This window comes from Pangasianodon hypophthalmus, chromosome 9, assembly GCF_027358585.1.
Source record: "Pangasianodon hypophthalmus isolate fPanHyp1 chromosome 9, fPanHyp1.pri, whole genome shotgun sequence".
NCBI classification, from domain to species: domain Eukaryota; kingdom Metazoa; phylum Chordata; class Actinopteri; order Siluriformes; family Pangasiidae; genus Pangasianodon; species Pangasianodon hypophthalmus.
Window position 1 is genome coordinate 5,856,569 of NC_069718.1, and position 10,719 is coordinate 5,867,287.

Sequence of the window (10,719 nt, forward strand, 5' to 3'; positions counted from 1 at the left end):
TCTAAAAGAAATTTGCAAAGGTGTTTTGAATGGATTTTGTCTAAAAGGGTTAAAGAGATATGAAGTGGGTGGATAATCCAGCTTAGTCTTAATATTGTCCTGAACTCTCTCTCTCTCTCTCTCTTTCTCTGTCCGACCTTCTCTGACTGGTCTAATGTCTAACTCGAGGCCAGCTTTACCAGCTGTGTGAGATGCTTCATTACCCTGCTGACTTCAGTTCTGGAAAGTTTTGACCCTCTGCCCTGCCCTACACATACACACATACACACACACACACACACACACACACAATTCACTTCTACCTACCCAGGCACAAAAATACATTCCCTGCACCCACAGATCAACACATCCACAACTAACCTCCGCCTGTGGTATTAAAGAAAGGTACAGTTTGTATTATGTAAAGGCATTTACTATCAGAAAGACAGCTATGGAGAAAGAAAGAGAGAGAAAGAGAGAGAGAGAGACTGAGAGGGAATGAGATCAGACAGAGAGACAAACAGTAAGAGTTGGCATCTCTTACTGTTTGTCTCTCTGTCTGATCTCATTCCCTCTCAGTCTCTCTCTCTCTCTTTGAAAGGCATCATCATGACCTGCCATTACATATAAATAATCATAACATCAATATATGAAGACAACACCCTGTCTATCCATCTCCCCACCTTTCCACCCACCACCCTGTCTATCTGTCTCCCCACCTCTCCACCCACCACCCTGTCTATCTGTCTCCCCACCTTTCCACCCACCACCCTGTCTATCTGTCTCCCCACCTCTCCACCTACCACCCTGTCTATCTGTCTCCCCACCTCTCCACCTACCACCCAGTCTATCTGTCTCCCCACCTGTCCACCCACCACCCTGTCTATCTGTCTCCCCACCTCTCCACCCACCACCCTGTCTATCTGTCTCCCCACCTTTCCATCCTATCTATCCATCTCCCCACCTTTCCACCCACCACCCTGTCTATCTGTTTCCCCACCTCTCCACCCACCACCCTGTCTATCTGTCTCCCCACCACTCCACCTACCACCCAGTCTATCTGTCTCCCCACCTGTCCACCCACCACCCTGTCTATCTGTCTCCCCACCTCTCCACCCACCACCCTGTCTATCTGTCTCCCCACCTTTCCATCCTATCTATCCATCTCCCCACCTTTCCACCCACCACCCTGTCTATCTGTCTCCCCACCTCTCCACCCACCACCCTGTCTATCTGTCTCCCCACCTTTCCACCCACCACCCTGTCTATCTGTTTCCCCACCTCTCCACCCACCACCCTGTCTATCTGTCTCCCCACCACTCCACCCACCACCCTGTCTATCTGTCTCCCCACCTTTCCATCCTATCTATCCATCTCCCCACCTTTCCACCCACCACCCTGTCTATCTGTCTCCCCACCTCTCCACCCACCACCCTGTCTATCTGTCTCCCCACCACTCCACCCACCACCCTGTCTATCTGTCTCCCCACCTCTCCACCTACCACCCAGTCTATCTGTCTCCCCACCTCTCCACCCACCACCCAGTCTATCTGTCTCCCCACCTCTCCACCTACCACCCTGTCTATCTGTCTCCCCACCTCTCCACCCACCACCCAGTCTATCTGTCTCCCCACCTCTCCACCCACCACCCTGTCTATCTGTCTCCCCACCACTCCACCCACCACCCTGTCTATCTGTCTCCCCACCTCTCCACCTACCACCCAGTCTATCTGTCTCCCCACCTCTCCACCCACCACCCTGTCTATCTGTCTCCCCACCTCTCCACCCACCACCCTGTCTATCTGTCTCCCCACCACTCCACCCACCACCCTGTCTATCTGTCTCCCCACCTTTCCATCCTATCTATCCATCTCCCCACCTTTCCACCCACCACCCTGTCTATCTGTCTCCCCACCTCTCCACCCACCACCCTGTCTATCCGTCTCCCCACCTCTCCACCCACCACCCTGTCTATCCGTCTCCCCACCTCTCCACCCACCACCCTGTCTATCCGTTTCCCCACCTCTCCACCCACCACCCTGTCTATCCGTCTCCCCACCTTTCCACCCACCACCCTGTCTATCTGTTTCCCCACCTCTCCACCCATCACCCAGTCTATCCATCTCCCCACCTCTCCACCCATCACCCAGTCTATCCGTCTCTCCACCTCTCCACCCATCACCCAGTCTATCCGTCTCCCCACCTCTCCACCCATCACCCAGTCTATCCGTCTCCCCACCTCTCCACCCACCACCCTGTCTATCCATCTCTCTGTCTTTTCGTCACATTGTCACTTTGAATAACAGTTGTTGCACTGTGATCACCATTAGGACAGAAGGGAGCTTTTTGGAGGCGGCCTTTCATTTGATTTCAATTTGGGCAATTAAAGGAAAGGTCAGATGCAGAAAGCAGACGTGGAGCAGAGACTCACGGAGCCCATAAGACAGCTGACATTTACGCAGAGTCTCAGACCCTATTAAGAGTGTGAGGTGTAAATGAGGAAGGAGACGCCTGATGAAAAACACTGTATGCAAACACACTACACATATCAGAAAAAAATATGTTCATTCTGAGACGTTGTAAACGTTCATTCTGAGACGGGTTACAACTTTAAAAACTATAGAACTGAAGCAAATAGTCAGTTTTTATGTGCATTAAATTAAACTCAGAACAGACTAGCAGCTCCATCGGTAATGATGATGTCATCAGGACATCAGGAGCTGTGAGAAATCAGATAGGAAGTGGAAAACAGGAATGTTATTCGAGATGACGTAACATGTCTCTGTAACAAGTTTCTCTGTGGTAAGTCACCAGTCTTTCTTTTTTTCTCTCTCTTGAAATTAATGAGACAAAAAAACGTAGCCTGTCATGTCACCTAGAAACTGGAAAGCGTAAAATCCTGTTACAGCTTACCTATGACTGTTACAAAGCGCTGACACTGGAGACTCCTTCCATAAATGTTAAATAAATGTCTTCTTATGGAAAATTTCACCATATCAACAAATATGCATGTTTGTAAATCAGTTGATATAAGTCCCTGTGAATGAGCTGTTACTATAGAAACAATAATGTATTAGAAGTAGTGCATAAATATAAACCTGTGATGGGCAGCTACACTACTGTCAGACCTGCTGTTACAGAAAATGAATCAACACCTTCTGACCAATCAGATTTGAGAATTCAACAGCACTACGGTGTAAAGAAAGTTAATGAAAAGAACTTTCATTGCGCTGCCTAAGTCTCCAGATACTCTCCTGTCATCTCTCATTCTTTCTGTATTGTGTCTTTCCCTCTCTTAGTCTTTCCTTTCCTCTTTTACATTCTCCCTTCAGCCCCAACCTTCTCTCTTGCTTATTTACTTCTTTGCTTAAACCTGTTTCTCTATCTACCTGTTTTCCTGTTTCACCTCGCTCCACCTCCTCTCTCTCTCTCTCTCTCTCTCTCTCTCTCTGTCTCTATCTCTTTCTCTCTCCCTTGGGATGTGCCTTTAGTTAGCCCCGGCTTGATGAGCTCATTTAGCTCAGAGGAGAGTCACAGTAATTTTCCTCTAGAGATGGCGACTCCTTTTTGCAGTTCTGAATATTCATGTGCAGCTTTGCCTCCTGCGCTCTCCATAGAAACGTGGCCTGCCAGCACGGCTGCATGCCAAGGGAACGAGGAGGATCGTCCATCTTTCAGTGGGCAAGAATGCCTTGATCTGCTCATTAGGAGGAAAAACTGAAACCATGTGTTATATACACCAATAAGTGACAGGTGAATTCATGAATGTCTAGAATGATGCTGGAAGTCACATTCGAATTCTGAAACTCCTTGACCGTTCTTTATTTCTTGCAAATGAAGTGAATGAAGGACAGGAAACTGATCAGGCACCATCACTGAATTCTTGCTATGCGTGGGCTGTGAAAATCAAAGCAACATAACTTTCTTTTTTCTACATCACGAGAGCGGCTCCATCTCTGTTTAAGTGTTGCCTAGGAGATGGAAAGCCAGCTGGCTCGTAAGAAAGAAAGAGAGACTGAAAATTTTGAGTTTTGTTCCTGGTCTCATCAGACCAGAAGAGAGACGAGTGAACAAAATATGATGTAAAATTTATAAAGTAGAATACAGCTTGGAAATATGTTGCACAAGGACATTTGGCAGGAAACTTTATTGGCTTTTTGCCCTCATCTGTCCTCTAGCAATAGGACCAGCTGTGCTCCGTGATTCGGCTCACATCTTCTGGACTCCCACACACCGACTGTTCATGTGCCCTCAAGCTAAATATTCCCTGTTCAGATCATATGCATTATAAATGAGAAAGATATTCAGCCAGGCAGCTAGAGGATAGAGGTAAAGGACAGGGTTTGGACAGAGCTACCTGTGACTGTTATACAGGAGGATCCAAAGGTATACACAGTACTGTTGAATTCTCAATTCTGATTGGTCAGAGAGTGTTGGTTTATTTATAATATAATGGTTTATGATCAATCAAATTATTACCAGTGCAAGTATATTTAAATTTTCTCTGACCTGTGATATGCAGAAATGTATGATGTTTGTGACAAATTAAATTTGTCAAGAAATCAGGTGAATATAATGTGACTTACCATTAATTTTATAATTTCCATAAAATATCTGATAAAAATGGGATCCCCATATGCAGAAATAAATTTTGGGTGATTAAAAAACTTCTTAAATCGCTGCACCTGTTGATGTTTTTAGGCACCATGTCGTCCTCCTTCGCCACTTCCTGTTTTTTTTAAAAAAGCATGTAAAAAAGAATCCATATTAGCAGTACATCAGGCCCTAACAGTGACCTTTGCTTCTACCCAGTAATTGCTGATACACATCCGGGTCTTTCAAGATCATTCATTAATTTTAGCCTCAATATGAATCTGAAATTATGAAAAAAACAGAATGGTGCAAAAAAAAAAAAAAAAAAAAAAAAAAAAAAAGAACATCCATTGAGTGGCAGTTCTGTGAGCAGAAAGTCCTTCTTGATGAGATATATCAAGTGAAAAAAGTCCAGACTGGTTCGAACTGACAAGAAGGCTATGGTAACTCAAATAATCACTCTTCACAACCGTGGTGAGCAGAACAGCATCTCAGAAAGCACAATACATGAAACCTTGAGGAGGATGGGATTTGTTTCTAAATATTCTTTTACAAATGAAAACGGAATGAATGCAACGTACATGGAACGTAAAAACTACGTTTTCAGAAATATCTCTATACATGTGGATGTGGTCGCAGGAAGCAAAAGACTAAAATTTTAACAAGAACTAAATCAGAAAGGTGTTAGGACAGGAGTCTAACATGAACATCTGGCCAATGCACCACTAATTAAACTTCAGCTGACTGAAAACTACTTCACAGTTTTGATCGACCTTTTGCCATCCAAACTCACTGGTTTCTCTGTATAGATTTTGCCCCATATCTGCCAGAATGATGGATTACACACAGCCTTAGTTTCTGTGATAATACAAAAAGAATACAAAAACTCTTGACTGGATATACAGTAGGAAATGGGTAGTGCTATTACCTGCAATGAATTATCGACAAATCACAGCGGTGTCTTGTATACGCATTTACATAATCTCCGTTTGGAATCATCTGCATAACAAATTAGCCTCTAATATAATGTATCAGCTTAGAAAAATATATTCAGTATTCAGTATTATATTTTAGTAGGCATGTTTTTAATGTGAAGATTCTGGGTACTATAGTTAGCTATGGGGACAAGGGCTTAGAAATCTGGGCTATTTTGCCAAAACATGAACAGGACTTCCTGTGATGTAAGTGACCAGTGTACAGGAGGATGCGAAAGTCTCTGTCTTCTACCAAGGGGACTATTTTTTTTTTTTTTTAGCACAACATTGTTGAATTCTCTAATCTCTTTGATAGAAAGTGTTGAGTAATTGTTATAACACTGCTGCAAATGACAGGTTTATATTAATGCACTTGTTTTAATATGTTATCATTTGGATGTCTTTAGTTTAGGCAAATTGCCGTGGTATGAGGAATAAAACACTTCAGAGTGTGCTGTTATAGGAAAATAATCAACTTCAGGGTGGTAACAGTAACTTCGATTCACTTCACCATCATTAATTATTTTCCTATTATTAACAGCATCCTATTATTTTCCGATTATGCCCCCAAATGGTTTATTGTTTATATATGTATATATAAATATATATATAAAACAAAGAAACAATATCAGCTTCTGAGAGAAACCTTTAGGCTTTTTGTGTGCATAAAAAGGCAGCATTGCTGGTCAAGTTATTTCTCCGATTTCAGAATGATGCAGTTTGTCCATCATGAAAAGAATGCAGGGTTTACAAGGACTCATTGTTTCTCATTTCCTATCATTCCTCCCCCCCAAGCAGATCATTTTATAACGGTCCAGTCTGACGTTTCTTTCTTGCGGAATCAGACTGTCTTGCTGGGAGCAAAATTACAGCAAGTTATATTTTCCACCTGTAAATAAATCTCATTGTAATCAGTCTACAAATGGTCTAACACTTTCTTTCCTTCTCTTGTCATGTCTCAACATTTTCATTAAGGTTCGTCCACAGAGTCAGAATGAAGCTGATTTAATCGAATTACTCAATGGAAAGATCCCAGCAGCACATTTTCATACACAGTAGGGTTCCTATATTTAAAAAAATAAGCCTTCTCACTATTTTCTCAGCATTTCAAACCAATGTCTCCTGCAGAAAATTTTTTTTTGCAGACACAGAATCATGTATTACAGAGAAGCTTTCATTACAAGCTCTAATCACAAGGCATAATAAACAGGTAATAATGGCACATTGCAGACTGAAAAAAAAAATAAAATAAATAATAAATAAATAAAAAAACACTAGGGCTTATCTTTTGAAAGTCAGAAAGATTTTAATGAAATCTTGCCTTAAGTCCGGATTGTCGATAATAATAATAATAATAATAATAATAATAATAATAATAATACATCAGTGTTGAACTCACCTGCTTGTTGTTATTGTAGCACAGATTGTGAAAATAAGTCTCTGGCATTTAGTCCATGTGTCTCCCTGTTTCTGGCTACAGACAAAAATTAATAACCCAGCTGTGATGGCATTCACTTAGCTGATGAATTAATAAAAAAACCACTCACAGGCTTTGCAAGGCCATATGTTTTGGCACACAATCTTATTGACAGTCTACGAAAACTCGTAAAACTCAATATACTAGACAGAATTGTGATCAACAATGAAAGATGACTAAATACTTGGCAAACCTCAATTCAATTCAATTAAATTTTACTTGTATAGCAGTTTTCATAATAGAGCTTCTGACAAAGCAGCTTTAGACAGATCAGAGTGTAGATTTAGATCTGTAATGAGCAAGCCAGAGGCGACACTGACAAGGAAAAAACAAGATGTCTGACGGGCTTTTTAACTCAGGTTCATAAATGTTACAGTTTTCTCTGCTAATTCTAGCTAGCTAACTGCTAATTCTAACTAGCTAAGATGAGCTAACCTGACAGGATTCCTGAGAGGAGTTTTAACTCACATTCATATGTTACAGTTTTCTCTGCTAATTCTAGCTAGCTAACTTGCAAACCTGACAGGATTCCTGAGAAGATTTTTAAGTTTATGATTTTCATCACTAAAGCTAGTCAGGTAGCTATCATGAGTTAAACTGACAGGATTTCTGAGATGATTTTTAAATTAGAATGAATGTTGTTTATCTCCACTGCTAATGTTACTAGCTAGCTAACCTTAAAATGAGTTGTTTAAAGGCATATTTATAAATGTTTATAATTTTCTCTGGTAAAAACACTAGCCAGCTAGGTAACCTGCTAACCTGGCATGATTCCTGAGAGGATTTTTAAGTCACATTTATGATTTTCAGCACTAACGCTAGTCAGCTACTGTAGCTATCATGAGGTAAACTGATAGGATTTCTGAGGTGATTTTTAAATTAGAATGAATGTTGGTTATTACCTAAACTTAAATGAGCTTAAAGGAGTTTTTTTAAGCCATATATTTAAATGCTAATAATTTTCTATGGTAGCACTAGACTGATATAGCTAACCTGGCAAGATGATGTTCAAGTCATATTTATTTATTTTTATAATGTTTACCACTAATCCTAATCAGTTTGATTATCCTGGTCAGGAGTGTAGTGGATCCAGATCATATATCGGAAACATTGGGTGCAAGGCAGGAATACAATCTAGCGCACTTCACACACATTCACACTGCATGTTGGGGCAATCTAGCATAGCCAGTCCACCAAATGGCATGTTTTTGGAGGGTAGTTAGTGTAAAAAAATTTGAAAACTAATAAACACATGCACTATATATGAAAATTGTGTGAAACATAAGACATGAAGTATCTATAAAATAAAAAAGTGCCTTTTCTTTTAGTGTATCTACTAGCTGTCTGTCTAATCTTCCCTTCTTATTTGTCTGTGGTGAGATATTTTAACTGCCATGTTTTACATCCTTGTGACGACATACAGTATTAATTATCCCATCATCACTCTCTCCAGCGCTGCCAGATTGCAGTGAGGTCCAAAGAAAAGTCCACCGAAAGCCCAGATGGTTCTGCGAAACTCCCTTTAAACTTGATGAAGGGCTTCTTTGATTAATCATCATCGCATGAAGAGGCGATTTTGTGCTGACTGCAGTTCGTCCCACAGCTGTCCACTCCTCAATGCCTCCACACACGCCCTCAAGCAATTTACTGAAGTCTTAATTATTATTCTTCACAGGGATTCATTTGTATAGCCACATACCCTTTAAAACCTGACTAAAAGCTATGAAAGGAAAGAGACCATACTTTAGTGAAAATAATGCATCCTGATTAAGTCCGGAACTTTTAAAGGATGCAGAAATGTATTTGCAGAGGCCTGGGAAAACCCTTCACATGCTGAAATTATTTCTGTACTATACTAAAGTTCTGAAAACTGAAATATGTTTTGATTTTATGAATATCTCAACCACAAGAAAAGTTCTAGTGTGATTCTTGTATGATTAACATGAATAATTTAACATGTGATTTCTTGCATGTGATTCATCTTTTTTCATTTGGACGGCACGTGATTTTATTTTTTTTTTTTGTGGTCTTTTGAAAATGTGATTAATTTTATTTTCACGTTTGATTTTTACACCGATTCACAAAATTTTTAACAGGTGATTATTTACATTTATTCATTTTTCATGTGTGATTTTTTACAAAGTTTTTTTTTTTTTTCATTTTGTTTATTTTCACGTGATTTTTTTTTTCACACAATTCATTTTTCAAATGCAATTTGATACAAATGTACTTTCACATGTTTGTCCCATATTATTCACAGAATCACATGGAAGCTGTGTGCTATTTTTCCATAACTTTTTTTGGGTGCACAATTATAAATTATTTTTATTTCTCCAGCACAGTATTAAACAAAGGAAATGTGGCCATCAGTAATTATGTGCTTGTGTACAGCACACACACTTTACATTTACTTATTATTCGCAATCATAAGGAGGCACACAGGCAGGTTGGCTTCCGGACAAATGGGCAAAATGGTCCGTTGAGACGGTAAGAGGCGATGAAGAGGAAATGATGAAAGGAGTGGAAAAAAATAGGGAGAGGTGCAGAAAAGTGTCACATCATGCCTCTGACTCTTTTATTTTCTCTTATAGAATAAGATCGTTATGAGTCCCTGGTCACCTTCGCTACTCTTTTTGTCCCTTTCACCAAAGAAACAAAAATAATCATAATAATTATTCCTTGGTATCAGTCAGTCTGTCATAACTAAGGGTGAAATAGTGAGTGAGAGATGAAAGAAGTAACGACTCTAGCTATTCCTATCTGAATGTGAACTGCTGTAATGTAAACTATTATATCTGGAGAGAGATAACAGTGTGTTTCTGGAAAATTCCTGTAATCTTTAGCACTTTTAAAAAGCAACATCATAATTTCTGTCTCTATAAAATTGCAATAAACAATGCATGGTTTTAATGAACTGCACGATTAGGAGTAAGTGGAAAATAGGTGTCTCCAGTTAAGTGTCTGTTTTCTCTCATTTTCCTCTTATTTCTGAAAATGTGATTATGTATACTGACATGTAGCAACCACAATTGTGAGTAAATTTACCTCCGAAACCAGATTAACTGACCTCGATTTACACTCGCATGTTTAAGCCTTAATCTTATTTATTACAGGGTTTCTATTGTATGAATGTGAAATATCAATTATGCTTATCACATCCAAGTCAAACACAAAGCAGACTGAATTCATAAGGAGTCATTACTTTATTATTACGCCACAGTTCTGTTGAATTCTCTAATCTGATTGGTCAGAAGGTGTTGATTCATTTTCTATAACAGCAGCTCTGACAGTAGTGCGGCTGCAATTCATAGGTTAATATTAATGTACTCGTTCTAATACATAATCGTTTCTATAGTAACAACAACACAGAGACTTGTGTGGAAGACATTCCACATAATCTAAGACTTTTAAAACCATCCAGTTATTTCACAAAGAAAAATGTATGATATTTTCTGTAAGAAGACATCTATTTAGCATTTATGGAAGGAGTCTCCAGTGTCAGTGTTTTGTAACAGTCAGTAAGTTTTCTATCAGGGTAAAGTCTTCAGGACAGAGGATGGGTCCTCAGTAACATGCTGAAGAAAAACTATTTCAGACATTTGACCTTGCTGTGACCTTGATCCTGTTTGGATCAATTCCAAAATCGGATCAGTTCATCTGTGGGTTTCAATGATAATTCAGTATAAATCCTACATA